General features: G+C 39.3%; 1 long non-coding RNA gene across 1 annotated transcript in view; it reads left to right on the top strand.

The window, feature by feature from the left end:
* Window positions 1-12,561, top strand: part of LOC114027522 — a 75,587-nt gene extending 63,026 nt beyond the window's left edge. Inside the window, exons 5-6 of the long non-coding RNA XR_003567266.1 lie at window positions 10,618-10,758; window positions 11,852-12,561. This is a non-coding gene — a long non-coding RNA (uncharacterized LOC114027522). The remainder of the gene's footprint in view (window positions 1-10,617; window positions 10,759-11,851) is intronic.
* The last annotated feature ends 4,947 nt before the right edge of the window (window positions 12,562-17,508 follow it).

Here is a 17,508-nt window from a genome sequence, read left to right as displayed (position 1 = left end):
GAAGAATTATACTCAGTTTTGCTGGGTAGGTGATTCTTGGTTGTAATCCTATCTCCTTTGCCCTCCGGAATATTATATTCCATGCCCTGCAGTCCCTTAATGTAGAAGCAGCTAAATCTTGTGTTATCCTGATTGTGTTTCCACAATACTTGAATTGTTTCTTTCTGGCCGCTTGTAATATTTTCTCCTTGACCTGGGAACTCTGGAATTTGGCTACAATATTCCTAGGAATTTTCCTTTGGGGATCTCTTTCAGGAGGAGATGGGTGGATTCTTTCAATTTCTATTTTGTCCTCTGGTTCTAAAATATCAGGGCAGTTTTCCTGGATAATTTCTTGAAAGATGATGTCTAGGCTCTTTGTTTGATCATGGCTTTCAGATAGTCCAATAATTTTTAAATTCTCTCTCCTGGATCTATTTTCCAGGTCAGTTGTTTTTCCAGTGAGATATTTCTCATTGTTTTCTAATTTTTCATTCTTTTGGATTCATTTTACAATGTCTTGATTTCTCATAAAGTCACTAGCTTCCAATTGCTCTATTCTAATTTTTAAGGAAGTATTCTCTTCAGTAATCTTTTGGACTTCCTTTTCCATTTGGCCAATTTTGCTCTTTAGGGCATTCTTCTCTTCATTGGCTTTTTGGACCTCTTTTGCCATTTGGGTTAGGCTATTTTTTAAGGTGTTATTTTCTTTAGTATTTTTTGGGTCTTCTTTAGCAAGCTGTTGACTTGTTTTTCATGATTTTCTTGCATCACTCTCATTTCTCTTCCCAGTTTTTCCTCTACTTCTCTTAGTTGCTTCTCAAAATCCCTTTTGAGCTCTTCCAAGGTCTGGGACTGATTCATATTTTTCTTGGAGGCTTTGGATGTAGGAGTTTTGACTTTGTTTTCTTCTTCTGGTTGTATGTTTTGATCTTCTTTGTCACCAAAGTAAGATAATATAGTCTGACTCTTTTTGCGCTGCTTGCTCATGATCCCAACCAATTACTTGAGTTTTAAACTCTTTGTTAAGGTAAGAGTCTGTTTCCAATGTGGAGAATGTACTGTCCCAAGCTTCGGGGGTTTGTACAGCTGTTTTCAGAGATACTTTTAGGGACCTGAAAAGTGTCATTTCTTCCAAGGTGCTATGATAAGGGGCGAGGTGTTTCCTCTCCCCCACCACAATAAGCTCCACCATGCCAGCACTCCTCCTCACCCCAGGACCGCCCCTCAGAACCGTGACCCAGATCCAAGCACAGACAAAGCAAGGGATTCCTGCCTCAGCACTGGCAAAGAGATCCCTGCACTCCCCCTCTGATCAGCCACTTGATTCCCCCTCAGTCTGTGGGCTGGAAGCTCAGAAGCCAGCCACTGCCCTTGAGGCAGCTGAGATCTAGCTTCTTCTCTCACTGCAGACACAGACTTTTCCCGCTGACCTTCTAAGTTGTCTTTGGCGTTCGTGGGTTGAGAAGTCTGGAAACCACCACAGCTGCCCGCGATTCAGTCCTGTGAGGGCTGCTCCAGGGTCACTGCGGCCTGTGCGCCCACGCCAAACTGTGCTCCTCTCCCTGAGTGGCGCGATATACCTTTCCTATCAGCCATCCAGGTTGTCTTTGGCTGGAAATTTGTTTTACTCTGTTTTTTTTGTGGGTTCTGCTGCTTTGGAATTTGTTTAGAGCCATTTTTTGTAGGTATTTGGAGGGGTTTGAGGGAGAGCTCTAGCAAGTCACTGCTTTCCCTCTGCCATCCTGGCTCTGCCACCCAAGAAAAGTTTAAAGGGGGAAAAGAATTCAAAAGAAATACAATGTGAAGCGTGGGATTGAGTGGGTGGTCAAGGGAGAAAGGACAACAACTCTAACTTTACTGTGATGATGGGGAAGGGGCAAGGGATGATGGGAAGGATGCTATGGGTCAATTATATGGGTCGATTAAGACTTTTGGTGTCCCAAAAGTCTTAGTGTGTTGTTAAGGTATTAAGTTGCACTAAAACTTTTTGAACATCCTGCATTTAAATGAGGGCACAATTTTGTAATTTCAGACTAAGGACAATAGTAGAAAGAACATTAGATTAGGAGTCAGGAGACTGGTCAATAGTCACCCAACATTTATTAAGTACCTACGATATGTCAGGCATTGTGCTAAGCACTGGGGATACAAAAAGAGGCAAAAAATAGTCCCTGCCTTCAAGGAGCTTACAATCTAATGAAACTAGTAGACCTGGGTTCTGGTCTTGGTTCATACCTGTGATAGGAGCACCATCTATCAGGATTCCCCTATCATTTGGATTAGTCTTTTTTCCCCTCTGATATCTGCCCCTGGGACTTGACCAGAGGGGCTAAATACACTGTACTCAGTTTTCTGGTGGCCTTTGTATGTATTGATGTTACTTCCTGCTCACCTATGCACATACAAAAGCTATGAGTTGAAGTCTTTGAGATTGCTGGTTGACCTGAGACATTGGGAGGTATCACAGGCTCCTTAGTTGACCAGACACATTTCCAGTATCCTCACTGAGTGTGTTGGTAAATGTTGAACAATTGGCTCTCCAAAAATGGGCACAAAATGCATTTTTTTGTTTAATTTGCATTACTAAAATTTTCCATCACTTTCTTAAGTCTAGACAATCAACAGAACAATGAATCAAGTCATAACTTGTGATGTTTGCCAGTTTCCAAGAGATAATGGCCACAGTAACAATTCAACAATTGACTTTCACAAGCCCAGTGGGAGCTGGCTCCAGCACACTATTGCTTTAGAGGTTCTCAAGTCCAACCCCTTCTTTTGTAAAGAAGAGGAAAATGATAGCTCTCAGAGAAGTTAAGTGACTTGTCCAAGGTCACACAGATGCAACCTGGCCAAAGACTTACCTGCCTTGGGCTTTGTCTTCTTCAAAATGGATTACATGGTTCCTAAAGTCCTTTACATTTTCTAATGCCAGCAATGGCCCTACTACATTTTTGAGCTAAGGAAAGTGTGACTGTGAGGGGCTGAAAATTGAATGGGGGGGATCTGTTTGCTTGTGGGACAATGTGTGGCACATCTTATGGGGTGTAAAGGGGGGAGTAGCGTACCACAGTGAGTTGGGTCATGTCCCTGATTGTGTAACAATGTAGTAGCTTGGCGCATAAGTGATTTTCCTAGCCGATCTTGTGGGAGGTGTAGTTCAACTCCACTGAAAATCTGAGATGTGACACACACAAAGAATTAATCAGTTTTATATCAGAGCAAATCCTTTGCTACTGGTCACAGACCTGGAGTTCTCAAAACAAAGGATAAAGACTCGGAAGTATTATAAACTCTCATGCTGTGGGAGGAAGAGCTAATGGGAAGTCGCTTTTCTTTACCTCTGTCTCTACCCCCGAGATTAGTAAAATTAGAGCTATAGATTTTTAGGTACTTTTATATTGGGAGAGAAAAAATTTGTGAGCCAGTTAATATTTGAGAGAATGCATAATGCAAGCAAGAGTTCATAGGACCATAGGACCATAGGTTTTGATCTAGAAAAAGGACCTAGGAGGTCACTTAGCCTAACCCTCTATTTTACTGAAGAGAAAACTGAGGTCTACAGAGATTGCCAGAAAGTGTCTGAGGCATTTGAACTCAGGTCTTCCTGACTCCAAGTTCATTGCCTATCCACTACACTATGTCTTTTCCAAGGGATACCTGATACAATGTTTTCCAGGGCAAGATAACAGTAGACTTTTTCAGCCCAGTAAGAATATCATTGCTACATTTCAATTAGATCAACAAATATATTAAGCACATATGAAATGTCCAGCTGAGCTGGAAGGGCCATTATTGATCTGTACTTCTGGACACTGCAGTAGAGGCAGAGACTTTGGGTCTGGGACTGACATGTCTTTGAGGGGTTTTCTGGATCTTAACTGTCAATATGGACTCTAAGTATAATCCTACACCTGAGGGAGTCCCCAACACAGATTTTAGAGATTCAGATTGGAGATGTAAAAATCTGTACTTGTGCTGCCTTCCACTGTGTGTATGTATGTACACATGTATATATGTGTATTTACATATGCATGCATGTATATATGTAAACAGACATGTATATATGCACATATACACACAAATGTGTAAAATAAAATGAAGTGGTTTCAGTTTTATATTTTGAGTCAAGTGAATTGCCGTTAAAAAACCCTTCTCCAGGTACCCAACTTCGGAAAACTCTTTCGGTCGTTAAAAATGAGCACAATAGCCCATAGAAAATGCTTAATAAATTTTCTGCATATCTATAGAGGCAACTAGGTGTTATAGTGAATAGATTGCTGGGGCCAGAGTCAGGGAGTCTCAGTTAATTTTTCTAAATTATATTTTTATTTATTTAAATATTTCCCAATTGCATTTTAAAAAATTAACATTCATTTAAAAAAATTTGAATTCCAAATTCTCTCCCTCCATGCTGCTCCTCCTCCATGCATTAATGAGGCAAGCAACATGCTATCATTTATAACATGTGAAATAATGCAAAACATAATTTCATATAAGCCAAGTTGCAAAAAAACAAAAAACAAAAACAAACCCACAAAAAGCAAAAAAAAAAAAAAAAGTAAAAAAAAAGTATGCTTCAATCTGTACTCTGCATTTATCAGTTTTCTCTCTGGAGGTAGATAACATTTTCCATCATGGGTCCTTTGGAATTATCTTGGATCATTGTTTTTTTGATCAGAGAACCTAAGTCTTTCACAGTTAATCATCATTACAATATTGTTGTTACTATGTACTGTGTTATCCTGGCTCTGTTCACTTCATTTTGCATCAGTTCATATAAGTCTTCCCAGGATTTTCTGATATAATCTTGCTTGTCATTTCTTATTTCACAATAGTATTCCATCACAATTATATATAGCTTGTCCAATCTTTCCCCACCTGATGGGCATTTAATTTCTTTTCTCCATTTCAATTCTTTGCCACCACAAAAGAGCTTCTATACACATTTTTATACAAATAGGTCCTCTTCCCCTTTTATTCATCTTTTTGGGATACAGACCTAGTGGGATTGCTGGGTCAAAGGGTATGCACAATTTTATAGCCCTTCGGGCATAGTTCCAAATTGTTCTCTAGAATGGTTGGACTAGTTCAAGGGTGGGGAACTTGTGAGGCCACATGGCCTTGAGGCAGCAGCTTCCTCACCCCTGGACTAGTTTATAACTCCACCAACAGTGCATCAATTTACCTATTTTTCTACCAGGGAGAACTAAATTCAAACCTGGCCTCAGACCTTATAGCTGTATAGCCCTAGACAAGTCACTTAACCTGTCTACCTCAGTTTCCTCATTTGTAAAATGTTGATAGTAATAGCACCTTTTCCCCATGTGTTGTTTTGAGGATAAAATAAAGTAATATTTATAAAGCACTTTGCAAATCTTAAAGGACTGTATAAATGCCAGCTATCTTCCATTAATCTTTTTGAGCCCCCACCAATACATTTCTATTTTAGATCATATTAAATGACACAAGACTTCAAAAGCAAAAGACATTTAATTAAAATAGAATAGCAATGTAAACAACTAGGAATGGACTCAGATGGATATGTTCCCTACACCTATAATCACATAGCTGGTCTGTCTCCTTTCTCCACAGAAATACTTATCAACCCATTCAATCACTCTGCATCTCTAAGGTAGTAGAAGAGGGATACCATCAAATTAAATTCATGCCATTGCATGTGTTGAGGCTTAGCACCCATGAGATCATAAATTTAGAGACCATCTAGTCCAACACTTTCATTTTATAGATGAGTAAATGGAGACCTAGAGAACCTCAGCACCTTGCCTCAGGTAGCAAGTGACTGGTATTTGAACTACAAATCTAGTATTTCTAGTGAAAACTATTTGAAGCCCTTCTTCCTGAATAACTTTCCCTCCAGTCTCAGGACAGATAGCCCTGATGTCTTAGGGCAAGATGACTCCTAAAACCTTTTTCTATAGCTTTTGCAGACATCATCATGGTCTGGATGATAAGTTGGAACTCACAGGGCTATAATCACTTTTGTGCCACTTGACTCCTCTCTACAAAGATGTCCTTTCTTCCTGCCTCTGCCATTCTCCGTAGGGTATTCCACCTCTTGTTAAATCTGCATTACAGAACCTGCTCACCCACTCAGAGTGTAGGTGAAATCACTATCCTGTAAGCTCATACATAGCTTCTTGGCAAAATGCAATACAGAAATTTCCTCCCAATGAGCGAGGCTTTCTCCTTCCAAGCACTGAATGAAATAAGGGTCCATGATCATATCTTCTAACTTTTTAATTTTTTCTAACTCCTCTAATTCTGACTCATATCTATTATTGTTCAGAGTGGACATTCTTTCTGTGTTGTTCTGATTTGGCTTTTCACGGGGTAAAGGGACTGGCTTTCCACCCAGGATGTCTGAACTCGGAATTTTTTCCTCCTAATCTCCTGAATCTTGCATCACAAGCATTTCTGTTATTAACCTTTGGATTGTATTACTGGTTGCTTTTTTGAGCTCTGGAATGGAGGATTGGGCTACACCCTCCTTACACAGATCAATCTTGTTTCATGCTCAAAACAAACGTATACACAACCTACTTGACTCTGTCTGAACCCTGCTTTGTGGGCCACCCAACAGGAGACCGATGAGCTTTGAACTCAGAGCTCCAGTAATTGTTGGAAAGTAGTCCAACTTCAATGCAGTGGATAATTTATCTCAGTGAAATTCTTATCTATTCTCAGGTCCCCACCCAGTATTGTTCAGATCATTTCCCAGTTTGTACCAGCTGTTGGCCTAGTTGGAAAAGCGGTAGTTTGTAAGGGAAAGAATAGAATTCCTAGGGCCCAAAATAGGCTGATCGCCTACACATATGAACCCATGTCAAGTAGAGAATGTGTTACAATGGGATGCCCCCTCCCCAAAGTGAAAGATTGAGTGATAACTAGTTTATGAGGTATTACTATTCTTTTATTTTTGGTTTTTCAGCTCTAACAGTGTCTCTCCCTGACCTGTTCATGACCCCAAAGCATTCTGTTGCATTCCAGAAGATGAAGAAGGCACATTTAGTGAACTCAAGTGTGTGTTTTTTTTTTGTTTGTTTGTTTTACCTATCTGGACTCTCATCAGTTATTCATAATGGAGACTAATGTATCCAGTGTTACTGTGAGAGCTACCATTTTATAGGTCACACTGCAAGTGACCTATACCAACTCTATACATGGTAGTTTTGCTGCACGCTTAATATCAAAAAGAAAATATTACTAGATCAGAGGAGTTACTTGAGGTCAGAGCCATTTTCAATAAAAAAGATGCTATCGTCATTGAGTGTACAAATATGAAGCGCCTTTAACTGGCCCATCTGTTGAAACAAAATCAGGTCATTTAAGTGTTCTCTCTTTTCAGAAGGGGGCTCAGTGGATAGAACACTGGACTTGGAGTGAAGAAGACTTGAATTCAAATCTAGCTCTGTGACCCAGGGCAAGTCACTTAGCCTCTGCCTTCTCATTGATAAAATAGAGATTATAGTAGCACCTTTCTCCTGGGATTGTGTGAGGATAAAGGGAGATAATATTTGTTAAATGCTTTGTATTTTCTAGCTCTTATATAATAGAGGTAATTTATCTTCCCCTACATCCCAGGTACCATAACTAGCAGGTGGGTACACTTTAATGGACACCCTAAATCCAGTGAATTAGCTTAATAGGTGTTCCCAAAGATCATAAGCTTTGCAACTCTTTAGCCTCAGCCAGACCTACAGGACCTGACCTGCCAGCCAGCAGGCACAGAACACCTATATCTAGTCCCAGTTGTGCTTGGAGGATGTACATGCTCCAGGCTCCCAGCTGGCATGAGCCTGGCATCCAAAGACTTTCTCTGTTGACAGGCTTTTGCGCCTGAAGTCCTTCCTAGAGAAGCCTTGTGGGCAATGTTCCATCTCTGCTGGGACAACCCAGCTGCTGGCTATGTGGGGCCTATTTAAAACCTTACATGTGGTCACTTGAGAATGCTGGTGGCCATATCTACAAATAAAACAGCTGCTAGTATTTTATTGTACCTTAGTCTTTGAGGTACATGCCCAGGCTGTGGACCCTGCGGGGGAAGTTAGCAGGCTTGTTTCAATACCTGCCAAATTCCCTTTGCCTCCAGGTGGTGGTGATGCTGAAATTCACCATGGACCACCTGCCATCCCAGGTGTATGATGCTAAAGTGGTGATCAAAAGTTCTGGCGCCTCTGATGTAGCACCTGAGAGTCAGAGAACCATGAAGGAGCCCACAGGATAACCACGTGGTGAATTGATTCCCCAATATGTGCAGCCCAAGAAAGGACGGGGAGAGCTGGTTCCATTGCCTGAGATAGGCTCTCTCATGCTTACTCTAGGGGAGAGGTATCAAACACAGTCCCCTCCCCAGTGTAGACGGAACCAGATTAAAATGCAATTGGCAAACATTTAACAGAAATAAATAAAAATGCAATAGACCATAGATAACACTGAATATATAGTTTTCTAAATCAGTATGTGAGTTATATTGTAGCCAATGTGCGTCCTTCTGGACTGTTTAGTGGACCGATTGAGTTGGATGCCATTGTTCCAGGCCACTTGGTATGGACTTCTAAGAATGGGAGACTTTTAGGAAACAGAAGAATCTCTTCTTTAGATCAGAGGATTGTAACCCAGGATCCACAAGCTTGTTTTTAAAAATACTTTGATAACTATATTTAATTATGATTAGTTTTCTTTGTAATCCTATGTATTTTATTTTAGACATTTAAAAACATTATTCTGAGGAGTCCATAGGCTTCCCCAGATTGCCCAAGGGGTCCATGACATTTATAAAAAAAGAAAGAGTAAGAACCCCTGAACTAGATTCATATTCTTGAAAGATCCAGTACCCAAAAACATAAAATCCAGCTAACCCCAACTCCAGCAGCGGGCTCCCAACTGTTCCCAAGCTCTTGGAAAGTTCCACACCAATGATAATGCCATTTTGCCTCCTCTAAAGACTTTTCCTTTTCAGCCAGGTCATAATCAAAGTCAATGGTAAAAGCAGGAGACCTTCTGAAGTCTTATGAATGGCAAACCCATTTCCTTGGGAGCAGGCTCATAAAAATGAATACTTAGACTAATGTCAGTGACATCTCACCTATGTAGAGAGCTTTAAGGTTTACAGATCATTTTTCTCCCACCAGTTGTGTGAGATGGGTTGTATGTCTTATCACCCCTATTTTATAAATTAGGAAACTGAGACTTAGAAAAGAGGAAATGATTTGCTCATGGTCACAGAATAATGTGTCAGAGCCTAGATTTGATCTAATATCTCAAAGCAAATACACTTCAATTTGACATTATCTCTGATGTTAACAAATCTTTAAAAATTAAGGAAGGGTGAGAGGGAGCAAAGCTATTTAAGGAAACTTAAAGGAAACCCACCTTCAAAATGTTCTTTAGAAAGCAAATGCTAAGTCAGTCAGTGTTTTCAGAAGACACTTCAAGGATTAGAGCTTGAATAAAAAAAGGCTAAACCCTGTTGGGAAATGTGAGAGGTGGGGGACTGTGGGGTCAGAATGTTACATACATACTCTAATATTGTTTTTGCTTAGTAGTTTCTGATTGTTACAAAGAAGGGTTCCATTTTGTGTGTATGTTATTGTGGTGGGGTAATATCTAGAAATGACTATGTTACAAAAACAAAGGCACCAGGAAAACTTACTTTAAAAAAAAGTGTTCTGGTTGTACCATTTCACCCTTAAGAAGTGTGAATGCTCAAAGAAAGACAGCAGTCACGAATTTCCAAGGCCAACATAGTCGTGATTTAATTTTATCCTCACTGGCTCTTGGAAAATAATTCAACAATGATGGCTCTTTCCCCTAAGGCATAAAATTGAGTTCAGATGGGTTCTGATGAAATAAAATTCTCTGCAAATGATGCACTGGGGAAATGCAAACTTTCAGAGAAACACAGGAAAAAGAGGAGGAGAAAACAGGCCAACACTGAAGCTTTGTATGACAGAGATCAGCAAATGCTCCATTCCGCAGGGGAGCGTCCTAATGCAATGAGCTGATGTCGACTGATTTTTACATGGCATTGAAGTCAACCCTTCTATCCCAACAAATGAGCCTGAATTTCCATCTAACCTAAGTCAATACAGACAGCTACAGTTCAAAATGAATTTTTTTCCATTAGCATAATGGACTGCAATAAAAAGCACTGGCCAAGTCTTGGTCTCATCATCGTGGCATTTATAGCCCTGATTTTAGTAACTGAGAGGGTGATGTTATTTCACCTATCCCCATTTTAACTTTCCATACTCTTCATTTTTCACAACTTCTATTTTGCTTGTATGTGTTTTGTTTACACATCTACACACACTTTGCCAGACTAATGGGCAAACGAGGCTTCTGGCTCTGCTTACCATTACCCTTCACTGTTTCAAGGCAAACTCTCCTAAATGACAATGTTGTGGAATCTCCCCTCCCCTCCTCGCACTGCTAAAAACAGGCCTCGTTCTGCTGCTTTGAATCTTAAAGGAAAAGAGATGAGATCATTTTATGCTTGGAGAGCGAATCCAGGCGGTGAGTGATTGACATTAGTGAATTCAATTGCACAGGAAACAGGTGTTAAAATGACTTTTTCTATCCTATTAAGTATCCTCTTCATACACTGATTCACAGACATGTTTCCATTCTGATAAGTGAGGAGCCAAGCCTGTAATTTGTCCGCCATATCCATCCTTCGCACCCCACCCCCGGCAGCAAGTTCTTCTTCAGTTACTGCGAAAATTGTCTATTGCTCTTCATAAGCTTCTGCCCAAGGTGAGTGATAGAAGGATGAACCTGTGAAATTAAACATCGAGAAGCAGAAAGCATGTAATTTAACAGGACTAGCATGCGATGACGTCCGTCCGGCTAGACCTTCATCTGAGTTTTGAGAGTTGGGCCCCGCCTTCCAGTTTTGATTCACTTTCTCACAGAAGTTTAAACTTCCCAAACCTTCAGTGTTCAAAATACGACCTCCATCTTTGTCTCTGTTTTCTAAATCTCTATTTCGATCTCTGTCACTCTATCTCTGTCTCTCCTCTCTCTGTCTCATCTTCCTTTCTGCCTCTTTTATCTCTGTATCTCTCTCTCACATATTGAAGCCCATGTCTATCTGATAACCACCAACCATGTTCTCCATGTGAATAGCCTAGATGCTCTCAAACATTCTGTTTCAATGTAACGAGACAATTTTAACTTAAACTCCAAAGTTCACAGGCTGTGGACGAAGGTTTCCATCATGGAAAAAGGTTGTCTTTTTTTTTTTCAGGGGTCCTGGGAGCTAGTCTTCCATTGGCTACCTAGCTGTATGACTTTGGACATGTCATATCAATTTTATAGACCTCAATTTTCTCATCTATAAAAAGAAGGCATTGGTCTTGTTAGCCTCTAAGGTGCCTTCCAGCTTACATATTCTGTAATTCTCCTAGGGCACGTGTCACTTTTTAGCCCACAGGCCACATCATATGGTAAAACGGTTCCATAGTTGTTGTATAGAGCAACTAAATAGAATTCAGCATCAGTGGAAAATGGCAACGGCTTGTGTAAGTGATCCCTTGCCCAGTTTGTCTTAAAATTTCATATTTTGCCAGCTTTGTTTGTGTGTTTCTGTGTGTGTGTGTGTGTGTGTGCTCTTGTGTAAAGGGCATAAAAATGTACCTTTTTCAACTTATGTGAAGAGGCATAAAACTAAAACCATAGTATTTAGAAAACTAATAGCTAAGAGGACCAACCTTAGGGTAACACAAATCCTCCTCCCCATCTTTTTTTTTAAAATTTTCCCCAAATATACCATGTCTTTAATGTTCTGGGGAGCTGCTCCTTCCAATCTCTGGTACTACTTACTCTGTCACTGGTCTCTGACTTCCAGGCTTTCCTTCTGCCTTTTACAATCACCTTGGCCTTTCTAGGGAAGATTAAGAATGGTAAAAAAAGAAAAATGGAAAATGTACCAGGCTGGAAAACAAAGTGACCTGAAACCAAGACAGCTAATGATGATACTGAAAAGTGACATGGAACAGCTTTGAATTCACAGGCTGATAGATTTGATGTAACCTTCACAGATTACCCTGAAGGCAAGAGAAACTCTGATGCTGCTTTCTCACTTGAAACCTTGGAAACATTTTTGGTTTCTGGGATCCAGAGTTTATAGGGCATATATTGGCTTTTTAGAGTAGATGGTTTTAAAGTTTTTTTTATTAGAACACATTGTAAGCATATTTATATATATATAATCACACATATACATGTATGTATACATATATGTACATATCCATTGTAGTACTAGATAGCTTAGTAGCAGGGGTGGGGAACCCATGGCCTTGAGGCCACATGTGGCCCTCTAGGTCCTTGAGTGCATCCCTTTGACAGAATTCAAACTTCACTGAAGTTCACTAATTAGAATTCAACATCAGAAACCAACTTCACTGGTTTGGATTCAGTCAAAGGGCCACACTTGAGGACCTAGAGGACCACGTATGGTCTTGGGGTCACGGGTTCCCCATATCTGGGTCTCAGTGGATAGAGTGCTAAACTTGGAGTCAAGAACTGAGTTCAAATCCTCCCCTAGATACTGCATGACCCTGGTCAAGTCATATAACTCATTTTCCCCATCTGTAAAATGGGTTTAATAATAGCACTTACTTCAAAGGGTGGTTGTAAGGATCAAAAGAAATAACAATGTAAAGTGCTTTGTAAACCTTAAAGTTCTATACAGATGGTAGCTATAATATAATGATAACACTGTGTATATGTGTACATATATGTGTGCATATATTCATATGTAAAGTACTTTGCAAACCTTAAAGTTCTATATAAATGTGTATATATACACATATATAATATTGTAACTATATTGTAGCTAGAATTTATGTAGAACTTTAAGGTTTACAAAGCACTTTACATATATTTCACACGTATATTTTATATACATATATACACACATACATATATATTACATCCACCCTTCCACACATCCAATACATACAAACTTACCTTTATCCTAAATTGGAAAACGAACAAATACAGTTTTTATTTTTTTCCTATGCTACTTTTTTTTGACTGCTAAGAAAGCTAACATAATCTTAGGTGGCATTTACATTGCAACCTTGCATTAACATTAACAGATGGTGCCTTGAGCAAAGGAGGTGCTAATCCTACCATCTTTTGCCCTGGTTGGACCACATCTGGAATTATATCACACGGAGTTCTCTGGGTTGCATTTCAAGAGAGCCATTGATGTTAAGGGGACTTGAAACCATGGAATTAGCTAAAAGGAGGTGGGCATGTATAACTTAGAAAAAGACTTGTCAGGGGACATGATAGCTATCTTCAAATGGCAGCTATCTTCAAATGACTGAAATGCTACTGTGTGCCAGAGCAATTAGATTTATTCTACATGATTACAGGGAACAGAACTGGGATCAGTGAATGGAAGTTTACAATGAGGTAGGTTTGGGTTCAATGTAAGAAAGAATCATGTATGTATTTTATTGTTATCTTGAACTTAACATAAAATGAGTATTTCCACATACATCATAGAACAGGAGAGGATTGTGTGTGGAATTTCAAATTTCTGTTGTGTAGAGCTTGCTTTTCTTTTAAAGTATATAATAAATTCAACATATAACTTTTAAATCTGTCCTGATTGTCTGTGATTCTTTCCACTTCTTTCAATTTTTCTAAGGAAGAACTTAACAATTAGAGCTGATCTAAGATGAGAACAGGCTGTTTCTGGGATAGCAAACTCCCTGTCAATGGAGGTCTTTAAGTGGAAGGAGGTATGACTATTTGCTGGGGAAGGTATAGGGGTTTCTTCCTTTAAGAGACGAATTAGGCCAGATCAGAAATCAGCAAGCTTTTAAGGGAGAAGAAGCCTTGGAATGTTAGTCTTATAATCTATTAAAGGACCTATATATGTGTATATACATATATGTACATCTGCTTATGTACATACATGTAGGTATACAACATACACACACTCACATATACATGTGTATATATGTGCATGAATACACACATACACATGTGTATATGTAAATGTCTATATGCATACACAAATACACAAGCGTGAAATGTCACAAAAACTATAACTTAAAATCACACTAAGACTCTTTTAATACACCCTGTACAATCTCACACATATATTCAATTGATGCAATACTGATTTTGTAACAACCTCATCTATACTAATTAATGTATTTTTTATTGTTTCATTTAAATTATAGTCTATTATATTATTGTAACCTATATAAGGCTGTGCAGTAGATACAGTGCCAGGTCTGAAGTCAGGAAGGCTCATCTTTTCTGAGGTTAAATCTGGCCTCGGACATTTACTAGCTATGTGACCCTGGGCAAGTCACTTAACCCTGTTTGCCTCAGTTTTCTTATCTGTAAAATGACCTGGAGAAGGAAATGGTAAACCACTCCAGCATTTCTGGCAAGAAAACCCCAAATGGGGTCATGAAGAGTCAGACATGACTGAAATGACTGAACAACAAAAAACTTGCATAAATTAAATGCAAATAAAACTTTCAGAGTGTCAACATGTTTAATTTTTACACTAGATTAGGGAGACCAAATAATAATTTGTTGTCTTCAGAAGGACCTGTGGATGTCTGGTACCTGGAGAGGGAACCCTAAGAATGTCCTCCTATACTCTTCTCCCCATAGCATAAGACTAGAGTGCATTTATCAGATTAGTTTATTGTCATCTTCCAACAGAGGGAGAGTCTGGTCCTGAGGGGATGATGTATATAGGACAGGAGACAACAGATGGAGGCAATAAAAGAAGAGATGTAGGGCAGCAGTGAGCCCTGGGGGAGGGAGGGAATGTGACAGTTCTAGGCTGGAACTCTCCACACTTTCAGGGTTAGGAGTTTCCAAAGGGCTTCTGGGTTATTAACGAGATGAGTCAACAGCCAGGTATAGGCTCATAGGTTTATTTTGGGTGAAAGAGCTTAAAGTCTGTATTTAAAGAGCCACTCCTTTCCTGGCCTCTGAATTAGATTATCCCTAGACTTTCTGGGATTTCTTTTTTACTAAAAGGGACAAATGATTCGTAAACAATCTCATAACAGGTTGACAATAACAGGAAACACTTCTAGAGTATGTCATAGGGTCACTTCAGTTCAGTCTGCTTTTCACATATACATTACAAATTTTATATGAAAATATATGAATGATGTAAAATAAGGAAAATATGATTCTTGTCCTTATCAAGTTTAGAATTTAGTAGGAGGACTATTAATGATTAGCCAGATATTTGATTATCTATTATGTTCCTAGCACTGTGTTAGGTTCAGTGGGTGATTCCAAAAAGAAGCATGTAATAATAGCTAGCATTTACATTGTGCGTTGAAGTTTGCAAAGGGTTTTACACATATTATCTCATTTGGTCCTCACAATAACCCTGGGAGGTAGGTGATATTATTATCTTCATTTTACAGATGAGGAAACTGAGGCAGGTAGAGGTTAAGTGACTTGCCCAGCGTCACACAGCCAGTGAGTGTCTGAGGCCAGATTTGAACTCAGATCTTCCTAACTTCAAGTTCAGCACTTTATCCACCATACCACCTAGCTGCCTCAAGGTACTTATAATTTTTTTTGGGGGGGGAAGGTGATGTCATACATGAATAGAAGAGAGTCATAAGATAACATATGATTAAATGCAATAGCATTTTGGAAAAGGGAGAAACAAGTATGGGCTAGTCTTGTATAGTATGACTTTGTTGGAAAGGTGGTACTTGATATGGTTGGGTAGGATTTAAACAGGCAGAGAGAAGGGAGCAGCATATTCAGGTGGAATGGATTGATTGCATGAGCAAAGACATGGAGGTGGAAATGAATATGGTTTGTTCAGAGAGCAGAGAGAAAACTCTCCTGACTGCAACAGAGTAGAGCTAAATGAGAGAAATGAAAATATGAGAAAGATAAAGGAGCCGTATTATGGATGGTCTAAAAAAACTAGCAAAGAAGTTCATATTTAATGCAGCAGGCAGCAGGGATTCATTGAAGATTCTTGAATAGGAGGCATTTAGAATAGGGCAAGTTAGGAAGGTTTTTCTAGCAATAATTCTAAAAGAAAGTGCCAAGCATCTGTCACAGTTTTTAGATTACATGTAAGCATTAATTTAATTGTTAATACTCTAAATATGTGATCTTTGTCCAATCATCAATGAGTTGATACAGCGCTAGACGAAATGAACCTTTGTAATACTGATGTTCTCCTTAAGGATGAAACCAGAAGACAAAAAGAAATAACAGCTAAATCAAAAATAAGACTTTATTAAACATCTGTTATATTCCAGGCACTGTGTAAGGTGATAGAGATGCGAAACCCCAAATGAAATAGTTATTGCCTTCAGAGAATTTACATTTTATTAAGGCAAATGTTTTTGTTTTTTTTTTATGGGGAGGGAACAAGCAGTTATTAAGCTCCTACTTTGTACCATCGGTTTTGCAAATTAATCTTCATGATAAGCCTGGAAGGTAGGTGCTATTATGATGTCTATGGAGGTTAAGTATCTTTTCCAGGGCTGTACAGCTAGTAAGTGTCTGAGGCCAGATTTGAACTTAGCTCTCTATCCACCGCACCATCTAGCTGCCTCTGATGGGGAGTGGGACAAGAGCAGGTACTAGCTAGGAGGCTCAAGAAAGGCTTCACGTAGAAGGCCTGAGCTTTGAAGAAGACTTAAGGCTTCAAAGAGGCAGAGGTGAATGTAATACATTCCAGGCATTAGGGGAGAGCTTTAGCAAAAGTGAGATAACAGTAGGACAGAGGTAGGTTTGCCATGCTTCTAAAAGCAATAAGAAATTTATATCTTTAGTCACCTTGGCCTGCAGTACTAATGGTGAGCATGGGCAAAAGATCGCCATGAAGATATTATTCATCACATTTGTTACAAAGGACGAAGATGTGATGAAACTCTACAAAGAACTTGGCAACACCCAAAATAAAATACTCAGGGACTTCAACAAAAAATGTGGACACAGGAGAAAAAAGCAAAAAGTATGCATTCTAGAAAATATAATTTGAAATTAAGAAATGAAAAGGACCATTGTTGTTGTTTAGTCGTGTCCAATTCTCTGTGACCCCATTTAGTGTTCTCTTGATAAAGATACTAGAGAGGTTTGCCATTTCTTTCTCCAGTTCATTTTACAGATAAGGAAACGAGGCTAACAGGGTTAAGTGACTTGCCCAGGGTCACACAGCAAGTAAGTGTCTCAGGTCGGATTTGAACTCAGATCTTCCTGACTCCAGGCCTGGCACTCTATCCACTGTGCCGCATAGTAGCCCCATCTCCAAGCATATTATGATCAAGAGGAGAGACAGAAGTCATTGAATATGGTGAGCACTGAACATCGCTATGAAAAATAAAACTATCTCTTCATAGGCTGAAAATGCCTGATTATAGGAAGTTATTTCAGAATCAATTGTGTGTAGATCATTGACTAGTTAAAGAAAGGTAAAAATCACTGCCAATTAGAAGGAAGAATGGAGATGAGAAGGTTACGCTGGAGGAAATT

The sequence above is a fragment of the Vombatus ursinus genome, unplaced genomic scaffold, assembly GCF_900497805.2.
Source record: "Vombatus ursinus unplaced genomic scaffold, bare-nosed wombat genome assembly UNPS02014861.1, whole genome shotgun sequence".
NCBI lineage: Eukaryota > Metazoa > Chordata > Mammalia > Diprotodontia > Vombatidae > Vombatus > Vombatus ursinus.
The sequence above is the reverse complement of the archived record's forward strand: the minus strand, read 5'-3'. Positions and strand labels throughout refer to the sequence as shown.